Below are 16,043 nucleotides of genomic sequence, written 5' to 3' on the forward strand. Positions count from 1 at the left end.
TTCTGTAATTACAGCTCGTTACCTGGAAACTACTATTCAGCTTGTCAGCCGGCTCAGTCTGCACTGCAGCTGCATGTTATATCAATTACTGGGGGCCTGTCTGGTGCTCACAACTGATTGGTCCAGCCTGTTCTTTTAAGCCTCTCAATCCCAAGAGGCTTTGCCAGTTATAACTACTCCATGTGGTGTTCTGCTTCCTGGTTCCTCTCTGGTCTCAGTTCATCTGTCCAGTGGGTAATGCCTTGTTCCAGTATTGAATTCCAGCTTCAACATCTTGCTGACGACTTTAGTCTGCCGACTGCTGCTACCTCCTGTGTCACCCCTGGAGTGCCTGCTGCTGTTCCATCTCCACGGCCCCAGCGTACCATCTGGCCGTGTGCACCCTGCCACCTTCTCCAGTTCCTGTTTGTTCCTGTGTATCCCTGCGGTTGGTCATATACAACACCTCTACCATAACTCCAGTCCAGTTCAGGTATGAAGTGACCCAGACAGGGGGCCGCGACCTGCACGTCGGAAGCAGCGAAGCCCATATCCCCTTGCGGGGTTCCCTGGTGAAAACCTTCCGGCATGTTAGACTCCGCGCCTCTGTTCTGGGTAACGTTAACCACTTGGTACCTGATCCCGAAATCCGGATTCTGCACCAGTTCCTGACAACAACATGAATAAGAGACACTACTGTGCGGTGTAATGTGATACTGTGCGGCATAACATAAAATGGAGACACTACTGTGTGGTGTAATATGATACTGTGTGGCATTACATGAATAAGAGACACTACTGTGTGGTGTAATATGATACTGTGTGGCATAACATGAAAAAGAGACACTACTGTGTGGTGTAATATGATACTGTGCGGCATAACACGAATAAGAGACACTACTGTGGGGTGTAATGTGATACTGTGTGGCATAACATGAATAAGAGACACTACTGTGTGGTGTAATGTGATACTGTGCAGCATAACATGAATAAAAGACACTACTGTGTGGTGCAATATGATACTGTGCAGCATAACATGAATAAGAGACACTACTGTGCGGTGTAATGTGATACTGTGTGGCATAATGTGAATAAGAGACACTACTATGCGGTGTAATGTGATGCTGTGTGGCATTACATGAATAAGAGACACTACTGTGAAGTGTAATGTGATACTGTTTGAAATAACGTGAATAAGAGACACCAATGTGTGGTGTAATGTGATACTGTGTGGCATAACATAAATAAGAGAAACTACTGTGCGGTGTAATGTGATACTGTGTGGCATAACATGAATAAGAGACACTGCTGTGTAGTATAAACTGATACTGTGTGGCATAACGTGAATAAGAGATACTACTGTGCGGTGTAATGTGATACTCTGTGGCTTAACGTGAATAAGAGACACTACTGTGTAGTGTAATTTGATATTGTGCGGCATAATGTGAATAAGAGACACTACTGTGCAGTGTAATGTGATACTGTGTGGCATAACATGAATAAGAGACACTATTGTGCGGTGTAATGTGATACTGTGTGGCATAACATGAATAAGAGACACTACTGTGCGGTGTAATGTTATACTGTGTGGCATAACGTGAATAAGAGACTACTGTGAAGTGTAATGTGATACTGTGCAGCATAACATGAATAAGAGACACTACTGTGCAGTGTAATGTGATACTGTGCGGCATAACGTGAATAAGAGACACTACTATGCGGTGTAATGTGATGCTGTGTGGCATAACATGAAAAAGAGACACCACTGTGTGGTGTAATGTGATACTGTGTGGCATAACATAAATAAGAGACACTACTGTGCGGTGTAATGTGATACTGTGTGGCATAACATGAATAAGAGACACTGCTGTGTGGTATAATCTGATACTGTGTGGCATAACGTGAATAAGAGACACTACTGTGTGGTGTAATGTGATACTCTGTGGCTTAACGTGAATAAGAGACCCTACTGTGTTGAGTAATGTGATACTGTGCGGCATAACGTGAATAAGAGACACTATTTGCGGTGTAATGTGATACTCTGTGGCTTAACGTGAATAAGAGACACTACTGTGCGGTGTAATGTGATATTGTGCGGCATAATGTGAATAAGAGACACTACTGTGCGGTGTAATGTGATACTGTGTGGCATAACATGAATAAGAGACACTATTGTGCGGTGTAATGTGATACTGTGTGGCATAACATGAATAAGAGACACTACTGTGCGGTGTAATGTTATACTGTGTGGCATAACGTGAATAAGAAACTACTGTGAAGTGTAATGTGATACTGTGCAGCATAACATGAATAAGAGACACTACTGTGTGGTGTAATGTGATACTGTGCGGCGTAACATAAATAAGATACACTACTGTGTGGTGTAATATGATACTGTGCAGCATAACATGAATAAGAGGCACTACTGTGCGGTGTAATGTGATGCTGTGTGGCATAACATGAAAAAGAGACACTACTGTGAAGTGTAATGTGATACTGTGTGGCATAACGTGAATAAGAGACACCACTGTGTGGTGTAATGTGATACTGTGTGGCATAACATAAATAAGAGACACTACAGTGCGGTGTAATGTGATACTGTGTGGCATAACATGAATAAGAGACACTGCTGTGTGGTATATTCTGATACTGTGTGGCATAACGTGAATAAGAGACACTACTGTGCGGTGTAATGTGATACTCTGTGTCTTAACGTGAATAAGAGACCCTACTGTGTTGAGTAATGTGATACTGTGCGGCATAACGTGAATAAGAGACACTACTGTGCGGTGTAATGTGATACTGTGTGGCATAACATGAATAAGAGACACTACTGTGAAGTGTAAAGTGATACTGTGTGGCATAACGTGAACAAGAGACACTACTGTGCGGTGTAATGTAATACTGTGTGGCATAACATGAATAAGAGACTACTGAGCGGTGTAATGTGATACTGTGTGCCATAACATGAATAAGAGACACTACTGTGAAGTGTAATGTGATACTGTGTGGCATAACGTGAATATTAGACACCACTGTGTGGTGAAATGTGATACTGTGTGGCATAACATAAATAAGAGACACTACTGTGCGGTGTAATATGATACTGTGTGGCATAACATGAATAAGAGACACTACTATGTGGTATAATGTGACACTGTGTGGCATAACGTGAATAAGAGACACTACTGTGCGGTGTAATGTGATACTGTGTGTCATAACATGAATAAGAGACACTACTGTGTGGTGTAATGTGATACTGTGTGCCATAACATGAATAAGAGACACTACTGTGGGGTGTAATGTGATACTGTGTGTCATAACATGAATAAGAGACACTGCTGTGTGGTGTAATGTGATACTGTGTGCCATAACATGAATAAGAGACACTGCTGTGGGGTGTAATGTGATACTGTGTGTCATAACATGAATAAGAGACACTGCTGTGTGGTGTAATGTGATACTGTGTGTCATAACATGAATAAGAGACACTACTGTGTGGTGTAATGTGATACTGTGTGCCATAACATGAATAAGAGACACTACTGTGGGGTGTAATGTGATACTGTGTGTCATAACATGAATAAGAGACACTGCTGTGTGGTGTAATGTGATACTGTGTGCCATAACATGAATAAGAGACACTGCTGTAGGGTGTAATGTGATACTGTGTGTCATAACATGAATAAGAGACACTACTGTGTGGTGTAATGTGATACTGTGTGCCATAACATGAATAAGAGACACTACTGTGGGGTGTAATGTGATACTGTGTGGCATAACATGAATAAGAGACACTACTGTGCGGTGTAATGTGATACTGTGTGCCATAACATGAATAAGAGACACTACTGTGCGGTGTAATGTGATACTGTGTGGCATAACGTGAATAAGAGACACTACTGTGCGGTGTAATGTGATACTGTGTGTCATAACATGAATAAGAGTGTCACAACTGAGGGTTTTAGCTGACAGGAGGAAGCCTCAGTTGTAGGGGCTAAGAGGAACTTAAACCGGGGAGGTTTAATCAGACCCCTGGACATGTAAGTGTTAAAAGGAAACCCGAAGGTGTGACCATGACAACCAGGTAAAAGTAAATTAAAAGTTTATTGACAAACTCCGTGTAACAACAGACAGCAAATAATAAAAATATCAATGATAAATAATATGATTCCTGGAGCACTCTGACCATGAAATGGTTTCACAGGACACTGGTAGGTTAAGAACAGTTGTTAAAGTCCTTAGATGGAATAACCTTACCAGGCCTGGCTGTAGTAGTGAAGATATCCAAGGAACATGCCAGTAGATGGAACAGATGAAGCTGGTAACTTGAATCAGCTGTTGTAATTGCTGGATAGAACCAGCCAGGTGGTAAGACACGGAGTGGATGCGGAATGGAATCAGCCAGATGATAAAGTCACTGAATGAATGCTGGGTGGAACCAGCCAGGTGATGAAACACGGAGTGAATATAATAAGATGCTAGGGAGCGTGGAAACAGAGGAGTTGAAGGATGATTACCGGTGGTAGTGGATACTGCTGGAAGAAGATAAAATAGCTGGAAGCTGGAAACTGGAAACTGGATCAGCCACGGAGGACTGCAGAGTCAGGCTGCACCGCAGGATGGTAGGCAGGTGCGGGTCTCTTTAGTGGATGCTGGAGACAGGAGCTGGAACCTGGAAACACAACCACAGGAGAGAGACTGGAACAAGGTATGACAAACAAAGCACTGACCATTTCCTGGCCCAGGCACAGGATACTTATACCTGCAGCAATGCAGGTATTGGCTAGGCAATTATGCAGATTTCCAGGCAGTGGATTGGAGGAACTGAAGCATGTGATTAGATCCAACATGGCTGCGCCCATGTTAGAACTTGGAGGGAAAACTGGCTTGGGAAACCATGTGGAAACATAACTGTAATGGCGGCGCCGGCCACAGAGGACAGGAGACGCCAGACTGACAAATGTATGCTGAGACTCGTGGATGACAACGGAGGCCGCGGCAGGCATGGAACACCACACTGACAACCTACACCTATAACACAGGAGCGGCGGCGGAGGCCGCGGAGAACGGGAGACGCCATGCAGGATTCAAACATGGCACCGCTGTGACAGCATCTCAGCGTGACAGGAGGAATGTGCAGTATGTGGACACAGATGAGATCCGGCCTCGGAACGCTGAGCGAGCCTCAGGAGACATCTGAAAGGCAGGTAATGGCGTCCAGATACCCGGATCGTGACAGCACCCCCCCCTTTAGGAGTGGCCCCAGGACGCTTCTTAGGCTTTAGAGGAAACTTCGAGTGGAAATTCCGGACCAAGGCAGGAGCATGGACATCAGACGCATTGGTCCAAGAGCGTTCTTCAGGACCATAGCCTTTCCAGTCAATAAGATACTGCAACTGACCGTAACGGAAACATGAGTCCAGAATCTTGGCCACCTCATACTCGATTCCCCGTTGAGTCTGAACTTTAGGAGTTGGAGGAAGTGCAGAATGAAACCGATTCAGGATCAGCGGTTTCAACAGGGAAACATGGAATGTCCTGGGTATTTTCAAGAAGGGAGGTAACTGGAGTCTGTAAGCAACAGGATTGATGACTTGTTCAATTTTAAAAGGACCGATGTAACGAGGAGCAAATTTCATGCTGGGAACTCTCAACCTCAAATTCTTCGTGGACAACCATACTCGATCACCCACCTTGAGAGCAGGAACCGCTCTACGCTTCCTATCCGCAAACTTCTTGTACCTAAATGAGGCTTTAAGCAGGGCTGCGCGGACATTCTTCCAGTTGTTTGAAAACTGACGCAAGGTGACATCCACTGCTGGAACAGAAGTTGCTGGAATCGGTTGGAATTCTGGAACCTTAGGGTGAAATCCATAGTTGATGAAGAATGGTGTTGAGGAGGATGAGGAATGGTATTGATTGTTGTGGCTAAATTCTGCCCAAGGAAGGAGTTGAACCCAGTCATCTTGGGAGGAAGACACATAAATGCGGAGGAAGGCCTCCAAGTCCTGATTCACCCTCTCGGTTTGACCATTGGTCTGAGGATGGTAAGCTGTAGAAAACTTTAACTTGACTTGGAGGGCTTGACAAAAACTTTGCCAAAATTTGGCTACAAATTGTACTCCACGATCGGAGATGATCTCTTCAGGAAGACCGTGAAGTCGGAAGATCTCTTGGATAAACACTTGGGCCAACTTGGAAGCTGACGGGAGACCGGTGAGGGGTATGAAATGTGCCATCTTGGTGAACCGGTCAACTACCACCCAGATGGTATTAAACTTATTGCATATAGGCAGATCTGTAACAAAGTCCATCGACAAATGGGTCCACGGTCGACTGGGAACAGATAATGGAACCAGTTGCCCCGCAGGAGACTGGCGGGGAACTTTGTGTTGGGCACACTTTGGGCAAGAGGCAATAAACTCCTTGACGTCCTTCTTCAGAGTTGGCCACCAGCAGGACCTAGAGATAAACTCGAGGGTTTTCTGAATGCCTGTATGTCCGGCAAAACGGGAAGCATGGGCCCAATGCATGAGCTTCTTCCTTAACACCGGCTTCACAAAACTTTTCCCTGGTGGGGGCGTAGAGTCCATCCTTACCGTGGAGAATGCCAACGGATTAATAATAGGATGCTTGTCTGAAGACTCTGACTCGTTTTCTTGCTCCCAAGAGCAGGAAAGGGCATCGGCCTTGCGATTCTGAGAGCCCGGACAGAACTGGAGTTTAAAGTTGAACCTGAAAAAGAAAAGTGCCCATCTGGCCTGACGGGGGTTAAGACATTGTGCGCCTTTCAGGTATAAAAGATTCTTGTGGTCGGTAAGTATCGTGATTGAATGAGAAGCTCCCTCCAACAGATAGCTCCACTCCTCAAGAGCGAGCTTGATGGCTAGCAACTCCTGGTCGCCAATGGCATAGTTGCGCTCAGCTGGGGAGAACTTCCGGGAGAAGAAACTGCAGGGATGTAGATGGCCATCTTTAGCCCTCTGGGATAACACCGCTCCTACTCCAACGGAGGAGGCATCCACCTCTAAGATGAAAGGAGAGTCGGTGTCGGGCTGTTTCAGAACTGGTGCAGAGATGAAACGTTGTTTTAGAAGATGAAAAGCTTGCGTAGCTTCTTCAGACCACTTGGACGGGTTAGCACCCTTCTTGGTTAATGCAGTGATAGGCGCCACAATGGTGGAAAAGTCTCGTATGAACTTTTTGTAATAATTGGCGAACCCTAAGAACCTCTGGACCCCTTTGAGGGTTAAGGGTATCGGCCAATTCTGAATTGCTTGTAGTTTCTCAGGATCCATCTCTAGTCCGGAACCGGACACAATGTAACCTAGGAACGGAATGGATTTAACTTCAAAGACACATTTCTCCAATTTGCAATAGAGATGATTGACACGGAGACGGGACAGAACCTCCTTTACCCAGAAACGATGTTCCTCTAGATTATTGGCAAGGATGAGGATATCATCTAGATAAACCACGACATGGCGGTATAAGATGTCTCTGAAGATCTCATTCACGAAATGCTGGAAGACAGCTGGAGCATTGCTCAATCCGAAGGGCATGACAAGGTACTCATAATGTCCATCACGGGTGTTAAAAGCGGTCTTCCACTCGTCACCCTCACGGATCTGGATGAGATTGTAGGCACCCCTCAAATCCAACTTTCTAAAGATGGTTGCTCCGCTGACTCTATCGAAAAGCTCTGTAATCAAAGGTAAAGGATACGGTTCTTGACGGTAATGTCGTTCAGACCTCTGTAATCAATGCACGGTCGCAGACCACCGTCCTTCTTCTTAACGAAGAAGAAGCCTGCGCCAGCTGGAGAAAAAGAAGGTCGGATAAAACCTTTCGCCAGGTTCTCTTTGATGTACTCCTCCATGGAGTGCGTCTCAGGCAGAGACAACGGGTAAGTTCGGCCTCGAGGTGGAACCTTCCCTGGAATGAGATCAATTGGGCAGTCCCATTCTCTATGAGGAGGAAGGATATCAGCAGAAGCCTTACTGAACACGTCCGTGTAGTCTTGATATGGAGGAGGTGGAACATCAGATGACCTGGGGAAAGAAGAACAAACAGGAAGCACTTTGGACAAACAAGTCTTAGCACAGGAGGGACCCCATGCTAGTATTTGCGTAGTCGTCCAGTCAATCGACGGATTGTGGAGACGGAGCCATGGAAGGCCCAAAACCACTGGATGTGTGGCTCTTGGAATCACTAGGAAGGAAATAAATTCTGCATGAAGAACTCCCACTCTCAGACGAACTGGTAGAGTCCTTAGAGAAATAACTGTGTCAAAAATCTTGCTGCCATCTACTGCAGTTAAGGAGATGGACGAAGGAAGTCTCTCGGTGGGTAGGGACCACCGTTTAACATAAGCTTCGGTTATGAAATTCCCAGCTGCTCCGGAATCAAGGAGGGCAATGACGTTCCTGTAACGTTGAGCAATTTGGAGCGAGACTGGGAGATTACAATCATGAGGAGATGGAGAGGAGATCATTACTCCTAGCCGGCCCTCTCCTTGGCGAGCTAGGATTTGAAGTTTCCCGGACGTTTGGGACAGGCATTGATAATGTGAGACGGAGCTGCACAATAGAGACAGAGAGACTCAGAGAGACTCAGAGAGACGTCTTCGGCGCTCAGCGGGAGTTAGACGGGAACGGCCAATTTGCATGGGCTCATCCTTGGACGGAGACGGTTGACGAAGAGGAGGAGCAGAAGATTTTGGAGCAGACGATCTTCCTCGCTCGGTTGCTCTCTCTCTGAAACGTAGATCAACCTTCATGCAAAGAGAAATTAGCTCATCCAACTTAGAGGGCAAGTCTCTGGTAGCTAACTCATCCTTGATGCGTTCTGATAAGCCATGCCAGAATGCAGCATACAAGGCCTCGTCGTTCCATGCCAGTTCGGATGCCAGGATTTTGAACTGTATGAGATACTGTCCCACAGTACGTGTTCCCTGGCGTAAACGGAGAATCTCAGATGAAGCAGAGGTTACCTGGCCTGGCTCGTCGAAGATGCACCTGAATGTTGCCACAAAGTTCGTATAGGAGGACAGCAGGGGATCAGACTTCTCCCATAATGGTGATGCCCAGTCAAGGGCTGAGCCGCTGAGAAGGGAAATGATATAGGCAATTTTAGTACGGTCACTGGGGAAATTGCCAGGCTGAAGCTCAAAGTGGATTTTGCATTGGTTAAGAAATCCCCTGCAGAACCTTGGAGATCCGTCAAATTTTGCTGGCGTTTGGAGATGAAGACGTGGAATGGAAATGGGTAAGGTGGGTGGGGTTACAGCTGGTGTCACTGTAGTGGACGCACCGGACGTGCCAGGTCCACGGAGGGTCGTTTGAATCCCATCCAGCCGCGTAGAGAGATCCTGGAGACAGCGGATGATGTGGCCTTGTGCAGCCTCCTGATGTTCGAGTCTGGCTGCCAGTTCTTGCATCGGCCTAGCCGCTTGATCCTGGTCTCCAGCTGGATTCATATGGTCAGTGCTTACTGTCACAACTGAGGGTTTTAGCTGAAAGGAGGAAGCCTCAGTTGTAGGGGCTGAGAGGAACTTAAACCGGGGAGGTTTAATCAGACCCCTGGACATGTAAGTGTTAAAAGGAAACCCGAAGGTGTGACCATGACAACCAGGTAAAAGTAAATTAAAAGTTTATTGACAAACTCCGTGTAACAACAGACAGCAAATAATAAAAATGGCAATGATAAATAATATGATTCCTGGAGCACTCTGACCATGAAATGGTTTCACAGGACACTGGTAGGTTAAGAACAGTTGTTAAAGTCCTTAGATGGAATAACCTTACCAGGCCTGGCTGTAGTAGTGAAGATATCCAAGGAACATGCCAGTAGATGGAACAGATGAAGCTGGTAACTTGAATCAGCTGTTGTAATTGCTGGATAGAACCAGCCAGGTGGTAAGACACGGAGTGGATGCTGAATGGAATCAGCCAGATGATAAAGTCACTGAATGAATGCTGGGTGGAACCAGCCAGGTGATGAAACACGGAGTGAATATAGTAAGATGTTAGGGAGCGTGGAAACAGAGGAGTTGAAGGATGATTACCGGTGGTAGTGGATACTGCTGGAAGCAGATAAAATAGCTGGAAGCTGGAAACTGGATCAGCCATGGAGGACTGCAGAGTCAGGCTGCACCGCAGGATGGTAGGCAGGTGCGGGTCTCTTTAGTGGATGCTGGAGACAGGAGCTGGAACCTGGAAACACAACCACAGGAGAGAGACTGGAACAAGGTATGACAAACAAAGCACTGACCATTTCCTGGCCCAGGCACAGGATACTTATACCTGCAGCAATGCAGGTATTGGCTAGGCAATTATGCAGATTTCCAGGCAGTGGATTGGAGGAACTGAAGCATGTGATTAGATCCAACATGGCTGCGCCCATGTTAGAACTTGGAGGGAAAACTGGCTTGGGAAACCCTGTGGAAACATAACTGTAATGGCGGCGCCGGCCACAGAGGACAGGAGACGCCAGACTGACAAATGTATGCTGAGACTCGTGGATGACAACGGAGGCCGCGGCAGGCATGGAACACCACACTGACAACCTTCACCTATAACACAGGAGTGGCGGTGGAGGCCGCGGAGAACGGGAGACACCATGCAGGATTCAAACATGGCGCCGCTGTGACAGCATCTCAGCGTGACAGGAGGAATGTGCAGTATGTGGACACAGATGAGATCCGGCCTTGGAACGCTGAGCGAGCCTCAGGATACATCTGAAAGGCAGGTAATGGCGTCCAGATACCCGGATCTTGACAAAGAGACACTACTGTGTGGTGTAATGTGATACTGTGTGCCATAACATGAATAAGAGACACAACTGTGCGGTGTAATGTGATACTGTGTGTCATAACATGAATAAGAGACACTACTGTGTAGTGTAATGTGATACTGTGTACCATAACATGAATAAGAGACACTACTGTTGGGTGTAATGTGATACTGTGTGGCATAACATGAATAAGAGACACTACTATGGAATGTAATGTGATACTGTGTGTCATAACATGAATAAGAGACACTACTGTGTGGTGTAATGTGATACTGTGTGCCATAACATGAATAAGAGACACTACTGTGGGGTGTAATGTGATACTGTGTGGCATAACATGAATAAAAGACACTACTGTGCGGTGTAATGTGATACTGTGTGCCATAACATGAATCAGAGACACTACTGTTCGGTGTAATGTGATACTGTGTGGCATAATATGAATAAGAGACACTACTGTGCGGTGTAATGTGATACTGTGTGCCATAACATGAATAAGAAACACTACTGTGCGGTGTAATGTGATACTGTGTGGCATAACGTGAATAAGAGACACTACTGTGGGGTGTAATGTGATACTGTGTGGCATAACGTGAATAAGAGACACTACTGTGTGGTGTAATGTGATACTGTGTGGCATAACATGAATAAGAGACACTACTGTGCGGTGTAATGTGATACTGTGTGCCATAACATGAATAAGAGACACTACTGAGCGGTGTAATGTGATACTGTGTGGCATAACGTGAATAAGAGACACTACTGTGCGGTGTAATGTTATACTGTGTGGCATAACGTGAATAAGAGACACTACTGTGTGGTGTAATGTGATACTGTGTGTCATAACATGAATAAGAGACACTACTGTGTAGTGTAATGTGATACTGTGTACCATAACATGAATAAGAGACACTACTGTGGGGTGTAATGTGATGCTGTGTGGCATAACATGAATAAGAAACACTACTATGGAATGTAATGTGATACTGTGTGTCATAACATGAATAAGAGACACTACTGTGCGGTGTAATGTGATACTGTGTGCCATAACATGAATAAGAGACACTACTGTGGGGTGTAATGTGATACTGTGTGCCATAACATGAATAAGAGACACTACTGTGGGGTGTAATGTGATACTGTGTGGCATAACATGAATAAAAGACACTACTGTGCGGTGTAATGTGATACTGTGTGGCATAATATGAATAAGAGACACTACTGTGCGGTGTAATGTGATACTGTGTGCCATAACGTGAATAAGAGACACTACTGTGCGGTGTAATGTGATACTGTGTGGCATAACGTGAATAATAGACACTACTGTGCGGTGTAACGTGATACTGTGTGGCATAACGTGAATAAGAGACACTACTGTGTGGTGTAATGTGATACTGTGTGGCATAACATGAATAAGAGACACTACTGTGCGGTGTAATGTGATACTGTGTGCCATAACATGAATAAGAGACACTACTGTGCGGTGTAATGTGATACTGTGTGGCATAACGTGAATAAGAGACACTACTGTGCGGTGTAATGTTATACTGTGTGGCATAACGTGAATAAGAGACACTACTGTGCGGTGTAATGTGATACTGTGTGGCATAACGTGAATAAGAGACACTACTGTGCGGCATAATTTGAATTGGAAGTACACCTCTCCCCGAAGCTCTCCCTGGACTGCTGCCACTTTGATGACCCCAGGCATCCAGTCTTACCCCCAGGCATGACGTCACCCTCCAGACCGTTCTGATTGATGATGGAAGGGAGATCTCCTCTTTCATCGCCCCCTACAGAGCTGGGAGCAGTAGGGAGCTGGACCTTAGCTTCAGCCCGGATCTGGAGGGCTTTGCCCGCATAGAGTCGAGGGACGGACCCCTGTGGGCACTGGAACCCCGCACTAACTTTAGGAGACTGTTGAAGAGGGATGTGGAGATCTCATTCCAGCTGCGACACTCTCCGCATAGTGCAGGGGAGGAATGCCGTTTTGCCCCCCAGAAGGTGCCGTCCCTAGGCACGTGCCTCATGTGCCTAGTGGGAAATCTGGCACTGTGATTACCTCTCCATCTGCTTTTCTACTTCATTTATATACCTAAATAAAAAAAGTTTTGCCCTCTTTACCTACTGACTGAGCCATTTTCTCCTTAGCTTCTGCATTTGCACATCGGATTATCTTCCTTGCCTCCTTCTGCCTGACAAGATACACCTCTTTGTCTTCATTATTTTGAGTCTGCTTATATTTCCTTAAGGCCATCCTTTTTTGCTTTCACATTAGATGATACCTCATTTGTAAACTCCACTGGTTTCCTTTTCCCAGTGCATTTCCTAACCCTTATGATACAAAGGTCTATTGCTTCAGTATTGTACTTCTACATTTTACCCACCTTTCCTGCACTCCTTGCAAGTTCCCCCAATTTCCAATGAATCTCTTACTATCAGCCTTCCTAAAATCTTTTTTTTTTTTTTTCTTCTTGTGACAGGAGTTGGTCCCTGTGTTTATAGTAAACCATATCACTTGATGGTCACTGGATCCAGGTTTCCTCTCACGTTTATGTGTGATATTCTGTTGGCATTTGTGAGTATTACTGCATGTCTAATATTACATCTTTGTGTGTGTGGTTAATCTCACCAACTGCTTGAGGTATGCTCCCTGCACAGAATTTAGAAAATCCCTGCTTCTAGTGGAACATGCAGAAGAGCCCTCCCAGTTTACATCAGGTAGATTAAAGTCTCCTATGACTACTACCTCCCCTTTTACAGACATTTTAGTGATGTCCTGCATCAGTTTCCTGTCCAGCCTTGTGGTCTATAGATCACCCCAGTGTGAATAATGTCCTTCTCCTCCATTTCTATGTATTAAATAGCATTTACTCTATGCTCTTTTTCACATACATTGCTTCCCCTCCTCTGATCTTTCCCATTCTTTCCTTTCTAATTAAAGTGTAACCCAGTATAGCTATGTCTCAGTTATGTTTTCTTCATTGCACCAAGACTCAAGACAAAATTGCTACAATATCCAAATCATCCCTTGTCACTATTGCAATTAGTTCTGGAATTTTATCTCTTGAGCTCCTATCTTTTGCACACAAACTGTAGTTCTAAAAATATTGGGGGTCATTCCGAGTTGTTTGCTCGTTATTTTTTTCTCGCAACGGAGCGATTAGTCGCTAATGCGCATGCGCAATGTCCGCAGTGCGACTGCGCCAAGTAAATTTGCTATGCAGTTAGGTATTTTACTCACGGCTTTACGAGGTTTTTTCTTCGTTCTGGTAATCGTAGTGTGATTGACAGGAAGTGGGTTTTTCTGGGCAGAAACAGGCCGTTTTATGGGTGTGTGTGAAAAAACGCTGCCGTTTCTGGGAAAAACGCGGGAGTGGCTGGAGAAACGGGGGAGTGTCTGGGCGAACGCTGGGTGTGTTTGGGACGTCAAACCAGGAACGACACTGACTGAACTGATCGCAGATGCCGAGTAAGTGTGGAGCTACTCAGAAACTGCTAAGAAGTGTCTATTCGCAATTCTGCTAATCTTTCGTTTGCAATTTTGATAAGCTAAGATTCACTCCCAGTAGGCGGCGGCTTAGCGTGTGCAAAGCTGCTAAAAGCAGCTTGCGAGCGAACAACTCGGAATGACCCCCATTGTTTGTGCATCTCCTAATCTTAGTCATGTTCAGACACTTTGGTCAGTACATCAGAAAATGTCAACTTTTAGGTTGTAATTACCTGGTCTCAGATGTTGTTCAATGTTTAAGGTACTGTTCTGAATATGAAAATTCACTTTGTGATTCCCACAGCAGCTGCCCCTGACGTTATGTTAGAGTAAGTCTGACTAAGACACATCTGTGCCAATTGGTTAGCTGCTCAAGAAAATTTGTAATGTGTTTAAGTAAATACCGGGCAGTTTGCAACAATAAACTATGCTTCACTGAACAACATTGCCCACACAGGTCCAGATGTGACACTTTTCAGCTTACGAGGGTATTCGCAGCTGGTTTGCAGTGATACTTGTGCATGTTTACAGTTGAGTGCATATAGTCGCACTCGTGATCCATAAAAAATGCATTGTGAGATTGCGGGTCTGACTATACATATCTTGCCACAAATAGTCGCAATCGCAGCAATATCATGCCTGCACCCCATTCACAAGTAAGATGAAGGTGGTCATATATGTAATAACAATTACAAGCAAATCATGATGTCACATATGTTTAAGTACATAGATGAGTTTGCATTCGGGTAATTGCAGGTTGGAATTGCTGGTAGTGCCACATTTTCAGAGATGATAGGTTGAATGTTTTCCTTCTGTTTTCATCCTGTTTAAGTCCTGAATAAGTCCTCAGTTTTCTTAAACTTAAGCACACTTTAAAAATAAACACTTATAACATAAAGCTTTATAAGTTATCCTTAAGAATGGTTACTAAGCATTTGTTCAATAATTTCAATCATGGCAAATAAACTCACCCCCAACTACAAAGCCTACAATACAAGTCCACAAAAAATACATTGAGATACTGTAGTAGACTACCAACACTTTAGTACAGACTAATACTGTATAATAGACACACACACACACACACACACACACACACACACACACACATACACACAATATACCGCATACAAGATAAACTTGACATACATAACTAAAAAAACACATATGTTTCTGATTGGCTAAATAAGTTCCAGAATCTCTATATTTTAACATTAATAAAGATCATTTCTCTGTAGTTAAATCAATATAATGAACAGTCAGAAATTCTGACACAGTTTACAATACTCGGTCACCACAACTGAAATCACACTTTCGGGGGGTTTGCCTTCTAGTGTTTCACTCATCCCAGTGATTGTAATGGTGAATTTAATAACTATTATTATTAGTAGTAGTAGTAGTAGTAGTAGTAAATGTAGTCGGCAAATTAAGTTAATCCTTGAGGATGAATAACTACAGATAATAGTTAAAATAAAAATTGTTAGTACAGGATAAAATAAAACCATCTCTTAGATATTCGTCTGGCCAGTAGAGAATTGCTCTCCTCAAGAGAGACTGTAAGCCTTTTACATTTAGAAAAATTAATTCTGGGCCATTTTAATGAAGATGCAGTGTTAACCAACTGGTCCTCATTGTTTGCATACATTTACATATTTTTTAATAATTGATCATTAAAGTGACTCTTAACGCACTTTAAACTGTACAATAATAAAAGTTACATTTCAACTTCATTATGTTAGTACTAAAAGAGTTCTCTTCCAGTTTACTTTCCATTTTC

Source organism: Pseudophryne corroboree, chromosome 1 (assembly GCF_028390025.1).
Source record: "Pseudophryne corroboree isolate aPseCor3 chromosome 1, aPseCor3.hap2, whole genome shotgun sequence".
Lineage (NCBI taxonomy): Eukaryota > Metazoa > Chordata > Amphibia > Anura > Myobatrachidae > Pseudophryne > Pseudophryne corroboree.